The sequence below is a fragment of the Podarcis muralis genome, chromosome 4 (assembly GCF_964188315.1).
Source record: "Podarcis muralis chromosome 4, rPodMur119.hap1.1, whole genome shotgun sequence".
Taxonomy (NCBI): domain Eukaryota; kingdom Metazoa; phylum Chordata; class Lepidosauria; order Squamata; family Lacertidae; genus Podarcis; species Podarcis muralis.
In genome coordinates this window covers 35,186,084-35,198,354 of record NC_135658.1, presented here as the reverse complement: position 1 = coordinate 35,198,354, position 12,271 = coordinate 35,186,084, and the positions used below count along the sequence as shown (strand labels likewise).

The window sequence follows — 12,271 nt, the reverse complement described above, 5'->3', positions numbered from 1 at the left end:
GTACTAATAAACTTGCAAGCTCTGCAAAAGCAGCAAATAAAGGTGCCATGGAAGAAGCAGAGATTTTATGGGCTTCATTTGCACTGATTGTCACTATAAAAGTAATTAAGTTGTGAGTGTAAGTTTTGAATGCACTTCAATTAAAAAGATCAACATTACATATTTCTTCATAATCACATATTCCCATTCTAACAAACATGACATGATTTCAAAAGTGTATGCATGATCATATTCCAGAAGGTTATCAGAGGATGCTTGTCTCTCTAATTCTGTGTTATATCATGCTGATTCCCCCAGCACTCTCTCAAACTTTTAGATGTGTCCACTAATCTAAAAATGTTGGTGACCCTGAGCTAGAGTCTAGGCCATTCACACAACTGAATGACATTCAGAGAACCAGTATGATGTAGAGGCTTAGTGTCAGATGGGCAACTGGGAGACCACAGTTCAAATCCTCTCTCCACCATGAAATTCACAGAGTGAGCTTGGGACAGTTTCTCTCTCAGCTTAACGTACTTCACAGGGTTCTTGTGAGGAAAAAATATGAGGTCAAAGACTGAAGACCATTTATTACATTTTAGTTAAGTAATATTACATCCTATGTAAAATAAATGCATGTTTTTCATGAAATAAGTGCCTTTTAAAAATTTGTAATTATTCTTCAACTCAACATCAGTCATTCCAAATATTTCCTACATTCATTATCCCATGTATCATATCATAGTTCTAAGAACACTTCCAGACATGTTTTTTTAAATATAAAAACACATTGATTGAGTTTGAGCAATGGCACACCTCAAATTTTAAAAAAGAATGTACAAAGCCCTGTGCAATTTTATTCCTCGTTTTTTCTCCCAATACTTCTTATTTGGCAGAAAATGCAGTAAAAATGAGAAGCCTAGCTTTTAAACAGCTTGTTTATTTAATATTCACTAGATGGCAGTGCAGCCTCAGTAATGGGAATTTTTAAGTCCATAGCAGGTTAAACTGATTTCATCCAATATATACTAAAGCCTGTTTCAAACTTTGAACAGTCCATTAACAGAGAGCACTTTTGCGTCTTTTTCTTACCCCAGACTTGGACTGGATATCCCTTCAAACAGAGGATGGCTGTCCTTTTTAAAGTAGTACCCAAGTAGTAAAGTAGTACTTCCAATCAATATGAGATTTTCATATTGGCCTTTTCAGAGAAGCCAAGTAGGGTCACATTGCAATTCAAGTTAGGAGGTTCAAGAGTAGGTATTCCAATTTTTTCTAGTGTGCATCCGAGTTGCTTTAGGAACACCACCTGTAAATATTGTGGAAAATATTTAAAGTACCATATTCCATGCAGGGTTGACTTAACTGTAAGGTACTCACAACATTCCTATGGTATTAATCGTCTTATCTGTCTGAGAAATGTATATACTGAAAGGGTTGGTAGTGTTCTGTGAAGGATTTCTCATTCCATTCTCTTTTCCCAAACTAACCCTTCATTGTTTCAGGACATTCTTTATTTAAACTATTCTGCGATTTATGAGGTCATGCAAACTGTGCTCAGATCTGCTATGTACGGTAACTGTGTAATTCTACAGATATTTACAGCCTGTAGCATTAAGGTTGGTTGTAGTGTACTTCTCATCCTATACATTAATTTTCCAGTGCTGAAAGGAATCGTAACATAATCGTAACATAATTCTGACATAAGCATGCTGTGTTTTGGGGGGAGGTTTACCATATGATAGAGTTTTTAAAGGTAATATTGCTAGATAGAACATATAGCAGACTGCAGAACCTGTGACTCTCTTCTGGGAAGATGGGTGTTAGGAATTCGGAAACATCTGGATGGCTGGATTTCCCTATCCCTGGCATTGATTTTACAACATTTCATCATTTTTGCATGCATGGCAAAAAAACTGGGCATTGCATTTTAAAATTTCCAGCCACCTCTAAGCTTCAATTGTGCCCATTTCTTACTGTGAAACTCTAATCAAGATGAGTGAAAGATGGTGCATAAAAAAACAATCCAGTTCAAACTTAATCATCAGCCTACCCGACCACCCCATGTTCAATTTGCATCTGGCAAATAGACTGTAATGCCCCTGCATTCACTTGGGGACTTTTATCTGCTGGCTTGAGTCCACAAGTCTAATTACTCACTTTACTGAAACAGAGGAGGAAAAGGAACGAAGGAAAAACATACACATACTATTCGCAGTATTGTTGTCACACTTTTCCCTGGAATATCCATACCTGCCAACGATAATTATCTCAAAGCTTAGAATATCTTGAGAAGAGTTGACTACGTAAGTACTTGCGTCACAGAGGTTAAGGCAGGGGGAAAACATCTCCATGTTAAAAGTGTTTTCATCATATAGAACAATTTTCAAGAACATGGCGGGGGGAGACACACAGATCTGGACCTGGATTCCTTTCAGAACTTCACTCTTACATTAAAGTTATACTTGTCAGATAAAAATTAAAAACATGGAGTGCTCTGCTCCTGCGATACTTGTGGCCACCATACCACTGAAGAAGAAATGGACTTGGAGTAGGACTTGGAGCAGTCCTAATTTGGCCAGGTCCGCTCCCCCACAATGGATGACCCATGTGACCTTCATGCCCCCGCCCATTAAGGAATTCCAAGGCAGTCTCCTTCAGACCAGGGATCACTAGTGTAGCTTGGGGGGAGGGGTACACTGGATGGCAATTTACCATGGTGCCTGCAGCGCCCTGCAGCTGAGGGGGAGACAGTGGGCAGACGTGAACCCCACACCGCATTTTCGGGCGGCACAGTGCCTGCAACTGAGGGGGAGGCAGTGTGGGATGTGATACATAAGTAGCAGTCAAGTACAACATTCCTTGTTTTCCTAGAGTGGACATGAGGGGGAATGTTTGGTCCAGCCAGTCGAAAGCTTCCTGTTTCCTCCTGGCTGGGACATTCTTCCTTTGCATGTGACTAGAGGTGGACATTACCTTACCTGTCCAGGTAACAAAAATGACTCGGCACGCAGCACTCTCTCTCTCTCTCTCTCTTTGACTTCCTCCGTCATTGGACCAGCATTTAGCTAGAGATGCTCTGCCAACAGAGGACACTGGGATTATCCCCATACAGTCATACCTCGTGTTGCATTAGGTTCATGTTGCGTCTTTTCGGCTTGTGAACGCGGCAAACCCTGGAAGTATATACTTCCAGGTTTCGCTGCATGTGTGCGCACAGAAGCGTTATGCGTGCTTCACACATGCGCAGAAGCGCTCTGTTGCGTTGTGTGCATGCACAGAGGCTGGCTCTCTTCTTACGGACTTTTCGGGGTGCAAATGGCACCCCGGAACAGATCAAGTCCGTAACTAGAGGTACCACTGTATGGGATAGCTCCACATGCATATGCTTTGTAACGAAATCTGCCTTCTGGGATCCAACTGAGAACAGAATGTGAGTAAACTACTTTTATATACAGTGGTACCTCGGGTTAAGTACTTAATTCGTTCCGAAGGTCCATTCTTAACCTGAAACTGTTCTTAATCTGAAGCACCACTTTAGCTAATGGGTGCTTAGCTACTGCTGCCGCGCCACCAGAGCACGATTTCTGTTCTCATCCTGAAGCAAAGTTCTTAACCCGAGGTACTATTTCTGGGTTAGCGGAGTCTGTAACCTGAAGTGTATGTAACCCGAGGTACCACTGTACTTTACACAAGATTGTGGCATGTTTATTCTTTTAAGAGGGATATACTGTAAGGGATCTTACCAGGAACCTAATAGTGAGAGGCTTACACAAGCCTACAACCAGCTACCCGCTGGGCGTTTAATAGGGGAATGTGAAACTCAGCTAAGTAAAGAAACTTGATAGCGCAAGTTAGGAAGGATATTAATAAACAATATATCCTCTCCTGCCTCTCTGAACATTCCCACAGGCAGCAGGCAGAACAGACTCCATGCAAGCCCCAGCTCTGCACAGCACACCCTGCCCCAGATTGCCCCACCCTGTGGACGGCTCACCCCACCCCATGGACGGTTCACCCCGCCCACCAGGCACACGCACAGCCCCACGTGCCCAAGCAGCTAGCTATGCCACTCTCAGGGATGGAGCAAATTTGCAGGAACATCATTCTCAAAGAGCACTACAGAGCTCAAGCTTCCTTGAGATACTGGAAATCAGGGGTGGGTAAGCTTTTTGGTCTGAGGACCATGTTCCCTCATGGGTAACCTTCTGGGGGCCACATGCCAGTGGTGGGTGGGGTCAAAAGCAAAAGTGGGCAGAACAAGGGACAAAAATTGGGCAGAGACCAATAGATGACTCTTAGGTTTGTACAGTAGGTGGCATTCCAGCTATGTTTATCCAGGCAAGGAAGAGGCTTTGTCAGAGTTAAGGCACATTCTAGCCAGGGGAAAGCACTTGAAGGCCCTTGCTGGAGACATGGTGCTAGTAAGACAATCCTGGACTATATGGACTTTTTCATTAATAAGCCAGTTTCCTGTGTACTTATCTTAGCTGTAACAAGTGGGGCTACTCCAGAACTATTTTGGAGCAAGTGCTTTAAAGAATACAGCCTGCGTGAGAAACAGGAGTCCCTTCATCCACATTTGTAGATGATGCAAGTTCAAGACCCCACCAGTAATTATAGCTATTTCTAAAGCCACAAACTACATCAAACACCTGCCTCATTTACAGGAAAAAGAAACCACTTGCTAGGAATAACATTTTCTAGGATATGCATTAGCAATTTCATTTGCAATGATTTCATTTAACGATAGTTCACAGTAAATCACTTCCAGAAAGGCACACACAAGGAAATGGGAATTTGGTCATCTAATGTAGCACACACACAAAAGCTCTCTAATGCAATTTTGAAATGCTTTTCTGCTGTGGCCATTTATTCCTATTCTAGGCTAAACTGTGCACCGTTTAACCATCCCTCTCATTGGAAAATGAATTTTCCCAAGCATCATACTGTCATGAGCAATGGCAAGAAGCAAATGGTTCACAAATTTTAACAGTACAAATTCTACAAACACCCTCCATATCTCCTCAAAATCATTCTCCTGCAAATTCCCCGTCTTACTTTAATGGCACATGTTAATTTATCCTTAATAGCTATATCCCACACCTTTTTATACCATTCTTCGATTTTATATTCTGCTTGCCCCTTCCACTTCCTAGCTATAATAATTTGTGCAACTGTCAATAAATGGAAAGGGGTCAAACCATCGTAAGAGGTGTTGAAATTTTGGGAGGTTGGATACTTACAATGGAATGGTCTTGGTGGTGGGGTGCACATTTTAATTCTTATATATTTATGATTATTACTTTGTAAAAAGAAAAGAAAAGAACCAAAACAGACACGTGTAATGTGAGGTGTATGGAACAAAATAAACACACATAGGAAGTTGCTTTATATTGAGTCAGGCAATTGGTTCATCTAGCTCAGTGTTGCCTACACTGATTGGCAGGTGTTCCATCAGACTTTTGGACAGGAGTCTTTTCCAGTCCTAGCTGGAGACGTCAGTGATTGAATCTGTGACCTCGTGTGTGCAAACCATTTCTTCTGCCATTGAGCTACAGCCCTCCAGTCTTGTGGAGTTGCACACGGTAGGCATCATGTTTAAACTGGGCCACTGGTGTCTACACATGCAGTGGAAGCTACCACTATGGCGTGCACCCACATCACAGATTGTAAGTACCTACTAATACTTCAGTTGAAGGAACCATAACCAGAGTTAAATATGGCACCAATCATACAGAATCCAATGGAACAACACATTCCTATACAGTACATGTCTACTCAGAAATAAGTCCCACTGAGTTCAGTTGTGCTTATTCCCAGGTAAATGGGAATAGAAATGCACCCTTTTTAACATACCTGGTATCATCAAACACAAGTGTTCAGTGGTAAGAGAAGACCTTTTGCTAAACAGCACCAAGTAACTTCTGCTCATTTGCTCCCAATATGCAAAAACTGCATTAACTGATGAAAGAGCAGACTGACTTTACTGACCTATCTCAAAGTGGTAGCCTATCCATTCCTCTGGACAAAGGCATAAGCGATCTGGACAGATTCCATTGTTTTGGCAAAAGCATGGAGGTTCTGCTGGAGGTGTGGTATCTGTTCAAAGAAAATGTAAACATGAAACAAAGAAAATAGTTCTTGCAAGGATTGTACGAAGATATATATCCTTTATTATACTTGTAGGCATGGCAGGAAATAAGAGCATTCCATGTCTCAAGGCTATTGCTCTCACAGTGGTGAGAAAAGGATGCCACATAAGCCCCCCTGTCTAAAATGTCCCACCATTGCATCACCACACCATAACATTGCTAATGTAATGTGGTGAAAGTTGCCTGATCTTATTCTAAAATGCACCTAAGTATGGTTAAATAATAATCAGCAGATCAAGAGCTCTGTTGATTCAACGCTTGTAAAAGATCAAAGGGCAATATGCCTCTCATACACCATAGCAACTATTGTAGTCAATACTTTATCATCTTTCTCTGACAGCGCAACAGTCATGTGACATATGTGGTTGTTTTTCCAACAGGGAACAGAGGCTGAAAGACAGACATGTCCACAGAATCACTGAATGAGTCCATGAGACAGACTGAATATAAACTGAGCCAGGGGTGTTGCTAGGTACTTAAAGAACTAGGGGCCCAGGCCTGAGCTGGGACACAAAGGTGCATAAATATATGTGTCCAAAGCTGCTGTTCTGCTCATATAGCAGACTTCCACTTGCACAGTGGATCTTTCTCCTCCTCTCCTCATCCTCATAATCTGCTCTAGGGGGTTGCCAGACCTTTGCGGCAACTTTTGGAGGAGGTTGGGAGGAAGAGAGGAATGCAAAGTCCCACTGTGTGTACAGAATTCCTGTTGTGTTGCATGTATATATGTATGTAGTTATTTATATTTTTACATTTATAGCCCACCTTTTCTCCAAGTTGCTCAAGGTGGCGTACAAACATGGTGGTCCCTCTCCCCCATTTTATCTTCACAAAAACTCCTCTGAGGTGGGTTAGACTGAGATTCTGGGTCACCCAGAGAGCTTTGTGGACGAGTGTCCATTTGAACCCTAGGGTTGTATCCAACGAAGTTCTGCTCAGAGCAGACCCATTGAAATGAATGGCCCTTAGGCATGTAAATTCATTTCAATTGGCCTACCCCGAGTAGGACTAGCACTGCCTACAACCCCTATTCCCCTCAGGTCCCACTTTGACACTCTAACCACCGGATAGAACAAATACTATGCCCTGTGGCAAATTGCTGTGTGCCTGGTTGTGCAGTAATCAATGTAATCATTTTTTTTACAAGGAAGGAAGAGGCAGGAGATCAGGGGTACATCACAGAAAGCTTAAGGCTCATGTCCTCTGGACTGGCAACACCCTTGACTCCAGCTCTCCCAGATCCAGCTCTGTATCTCAATAAATTCAGCCACAATGTTCCTACTGGTATTCATTCTACTACAGTGGTACCTCGCAAGACGAATGCCTCGCAAGACGAAAAACGTGCAAGACGAAATAGTTTTGCGTTTTTTGAGTCGTTCCGCAAGACGAATTTCCCTATGGGCTTGCTTCGCAAGACGAAACGTCTTGCGAGTTCTTGCGAGTTTGTTTCCTTTTTCTTAAAGCCGCTAAGCCGTTAATAGCCGCTAAGCCGCTAATAGCCGCTAAGCCGCTAATAGCCATGCTTCGCAAGACGAAAAAAACGCAAGACGAAGAGACTCGCGGAACGGATTAATTTCGTCTTGCGAGGCACCACTGTATAATGTTGCCATGGCTGGTTGCAATCACTTTTGGCAGAAACAGTAAGAATATAAGATTTCAAGGATAAAGGTAAAGGTACCCCTGCCCGAAGGCCAGTCTTGTCAGACTCTAGGGTTGTGCGCTCATCTCACTCTAGAGGCCGGGAGCCGGCGCTGTCCGAAGACACTTCCGGGTCACGTGGATTTCAAGGATAGTTATATCCTAATACTTCTGTATTTAGTACAGTTGCGTTTTTCAAGTATATGCATGGGTTAAACTACAGATAGTTTTGTACCTGTTTATAGAAATATTTATATGTCACCAACTACAATAAGTAGTTATTTCTTTGACATCAGATGTTTAGATGACATCAGATGTAAACATCAGATATCTGACTTTTAGAAGACATCTGAAGGCAGCCCTGATTAGGGAAGTTTTTAATAAGTGATGTTTTAATGTATTTTAATCTTTCGTTGGAAGCTGCCCAGATGGGTGGGGTATAAATATATTATTATTATTATTATTATTATTATTATTATTATTATTATTATTATCATGGTGATGTACGTGAGTATAAAAACACATTAATGTGATAACATCAAAATATAGCACAGCATCCATTAGAAACTTTTTAGCAACTATCAAATATACACAACACAGTTCAAATATGCATAACGAAGTATGCATTACGTTATATCCATTCATTCATTCATTCACTTTATCTCCCTTCCTCCCAAAGGAGCCCAAGGGAGCAAACAAGTGACAAAATAAGAAAAAGCATGTTTAACACAACTTTGAATCAATTGCATTCCAGGTGCAGACAATGAAAGATCTCTGCTTAGAAGGCTTGTTGGAAGAGGAAAGTCGAAAGATAGCAGACATGACACCTGTTAACATTTAACAGGCGGGAAATCCACAGAGTGTATGCTACAACACCAAAGCTTCAGTTCCTGCTTTGTGCGGTACAGGCCTCCTGATAAGATCAGATCCCCACAGGCAGAGTGCAGTGATCGAATGGGTATATAAAGGGTGAGACAGTCTTTCAGGTATTGCAGATCTAGTGTTGCAGCTCATGATACAATAACATATACAGTAATGCTTCCAGATGCCATAGGCAGTTAACCTTGTATAAAAGCCTAAGACTAGCTGAAAAGAAGTAAATGGACATTCTAACAAGCAAATTGCTGAGTCTGCCATCCTAAACATACAGTTTTGTGCCACCCCAACTTCTGAGCAGCAGCAGTTCCAGGCATTAACCCAGGGTTCGGTTTTCTTGGAGTAAGGGACAGCAGAGACTGTGGTGTCTTTATGATATATGGTTTATTTACACATATATACAACCTGAGTCAGCGGTGGAAGGGCTCACAGCATTAACACCCTGTCAAGAAGGTCTTGCTTCCCCCATAGTTACAGCCTTGCCTTCAAGCAGAAGTCAAGCATGGCTCTGTTTCTCTGATTTCTGCCTGCTTCTAGCCCAGCTCTCTCACACAACTCTGGATTTACCTTTCTCAGCGCCAGCCAGGTGAGAGAGGAGAACACCCATCTGCCCTCTGGCACAGAGCAGCTTCCTCTGTTAGACTAAAGACTGTACTTAGGCGGTAACTATGGCCCTTGCCTGGCTAATTCAACAATGGAATCGTCCATTAGATGTTAACCCTTGCTTGATCCAGGAATTAGAAGGGACTCAAGCCTCATGCAGCCTAACCCACACACCCACAACCTGCCAACTCACAACAATAATTCATAGGCTCTGTGGAACACTGCAGGGCACACTTCCAAAGAAACATAGTTAGGAGCCGTCTGTTGATCAGATAAATTAAATCCATCCAAGCTAGCCAGCACACTGTGTAGAACATCCTGTTACATACATAAGCTAATTCAAATAATAATAAAAAACACTTCCGCAACACACTTCTGATTTAACAGCCAGTACTACTAGCTATGGGGACGCGGGTGGCGCTGTGGGTAAAACCTCAGTGCCTAGGACTTGCTGATCGTAAGGTCGGCGGTTCGAATCCCCGCGGTGGGGTGAGCTCCCATCGTTCGGTCCCAGCTCCTGCCCACCTAGCAGTTCAAAAGCACCCCTAAATGCAAGTAGATAAATAGGTACCGCTTTATAGCGGGAAGGTAAACGGCATTTCCGTGTGCGGCACTGGTGCTGGCTCACCAGTGCAGCTTCGTCACGCTGGCCACATGACCCGGAAGTGTCTTCGGACGGTGCCGGCTCCCAGCCTCTTGAGTGAGATGAGCGCACAACCCTAGAGTCGGTCACGACTGGCCCGTATGGGTAGGGGTACCTTTACCTTTTACTACTAGCTATGAGCTCACAATTCTTATCTTAAATCAGGTAGGTAGACTGAAACTTACAGAGAGTACTTTATTTACCTGATGCAAACCTGATAAGGAGCTGCCAAATGCATAGTGCCCAAAGGACAATGATCACTGTGGCACAGAAAATGCCAATGACGGTTTTCAGGTGGGGCCGCTATGAAGGCATACAGTGTTGTAGCAGGCACCCCCTCCTGCTTTACTGGGGAGCTTATGCTCCACACATTTCCTTGTTATCAATCAGCTATTAACTACTTCTCTGACCTTTAATGACAGCTGCTTAGCCCTTGTTCCATCTTAAAGAGGCTACATACTGTGTGTGTGTGTGTGTGTGTGTGTGTGTGTGTGTGTGTGTGATAAATGGTCATAACTGCATATATAAACCACATGTCTGAAACCCCACAGAAAAAGTCCTGAAACCATTTTGTCCCTCCCAAACTGACCTCAAATATTTCTCTGCAAGGTCGAAGGAAAATGGAAAGGCCTCCCCATTCGTTCACAAACCCTGTCTTACGGGTATGGCTGTGTATGAATAGGGTGAGCCTGTGACCTGGCTCAGGAACTAAGTATTTGTCATTACAAAAGACTGGTCAGGCTCCCCAGGGTATCCAATCAAATGACCATTAACAGGTCTGCCAGACAGGAGATAAACAACACACTCAGATTTCTGCTGTAGGCCGCCCTTCCTGTGATGTAGGTATGATGTATCTGGTGGGGTGGTCTTGAGCTACACCCCTTCTGTGATGTATGTACGATGTTTCAGGGGGTGGTTTTGGACTTCAGGGCAGGCAATTTAAAATGTCTATATAAGGGCAGGCACACCTTTCTTCAGGGTCCTCCTCCTTTCCTGCTTGTAAGGGGAGCAGCCTGTTGCAACATTTCAATAAAGATCAAGCTTACAAGCTGCTTTGCTTCTCAGTATTCTCTGGTTGTGCCTCTGTTATTTTCTCCGGCTGATGGAGAACCTACAAAGGACTCTATAAGGGCTCTTGTGTTCTCCATAAGGGAATAAGGGCAGATTTTTGTTTATTACACCCTCCTCCTCTCTTTGCAAGGAGAGGCTCTTTGGCGATGTTTGGATTACCAGCTCAAAAGGCAGCAAGGCTGTGTTCCCCCTCACCCACTGCATTTCCAATCACATTTTCATATTATTGTACACTTCAGTAAGGTAAAAAGGTAAAGGACCCCTGCAGGGTTAAGTCCAGTCAAAGGTGACTATGGGGTTGCAGCGCTCATCTTGCTTTCAGGCCAAGGGAGCCGGCATTTTTCTACAGACAGATTTCCGGGTCATGTGGCCAGCCTGACTAAACTGCTTCTGGCGCAACGGGATACCGTGACTGAAGCCAGAGCGCACAGAAACGCCGTGCGGAAACCGCAGTACGGTTGGATGTGCCTCCAAGTCACCTGCTGTCTGTCCACACCAGTGCTGTGGGCGCACTGGGTGCAGAGTAAACAGAAGTACGTACACAGCCTTATCAGTGAAGGATTAAAAGGAAAGCAATCCCTACCAGGCATGCTCAGCCAGTTCTTCCCTGCATGCATTGTGTGTCTGATGCAGGCAAGAGCCAATATGTGGGGAACAGACATGTGCATGTAGCAAATGGCAAATGAGTGTTCTTCATGGCTGTGGCCCATCTCCACCAATCTCCACTAACCGAACAGGAATATAGAAAGCAGCCCAAATCACAACAGACCATTGGTCCATACAGCCTGCAGCCTCCCTTCTTCAGCATTCTCCTCCCCAGCTTGTGTATAAATATGAATAGGAAGATGAGGTGTGTGAGAAAGAGAAAACGAAAGCACGGATAGGTAATTGTTGTGCATGTGAGAGAACGAACAGATGGCGTGAGGATCGGTGTAGCCAGAATATATGTTGTTGGGGCAAGACACCCACCTGTCATTGTCCTCCATCTGGCTCTGCCCAGGATTGGGTTTTTTAAAATTACTTTCTTTTGACCCCAGGTGCTCAGAAAAATCTGTCAAAATCTTTCTACATTTAGTTAAGTATTTTTATTTATTCCCTTGCCCTTTACTCCCCTCTGACTACACCCATGGGTGTGAGTGAGTGGGGAGTGGTTTCCCAAGAACAAACAGCAACAAAATCATCTTGTTCAACACTAAGCACAATGACAAAAGGAGGAAGTGACTTGCTTTTATTTGCCAGTTATTTAGTGCCAGTTATTTGAACCCTGTTGATATCTAGTATTTCTTATCACATCTCAGACTAAGAA

The 12,271-nt window shown here is 43.3% G+C and overlaps 1 long non-coding RNA gene across 1 annotated transcript; it reads right to left on the bottom strand.

Moving 5' to 3' along the window:
- Positions 1-2,535: 2,535 nt before the first annotated feature.
- LOC114595876 (uncharacterized) lies at positions 2,536-10,300 on the bottom strand. Its single transcript, XR_013392552.1, has 3 exons — positions 10,098-10,300; positions 5,974-6,081; positions 2,536-3,058 (listed from the first exon to the last, which is right to left on the bottom strand). It is a non-coding gene; the product is annotated as an uncharacterized LOC114595876 (long non-coding RNA).
- Positions 10,301-12,271: the final 1,971 nt, after the last annotated feature.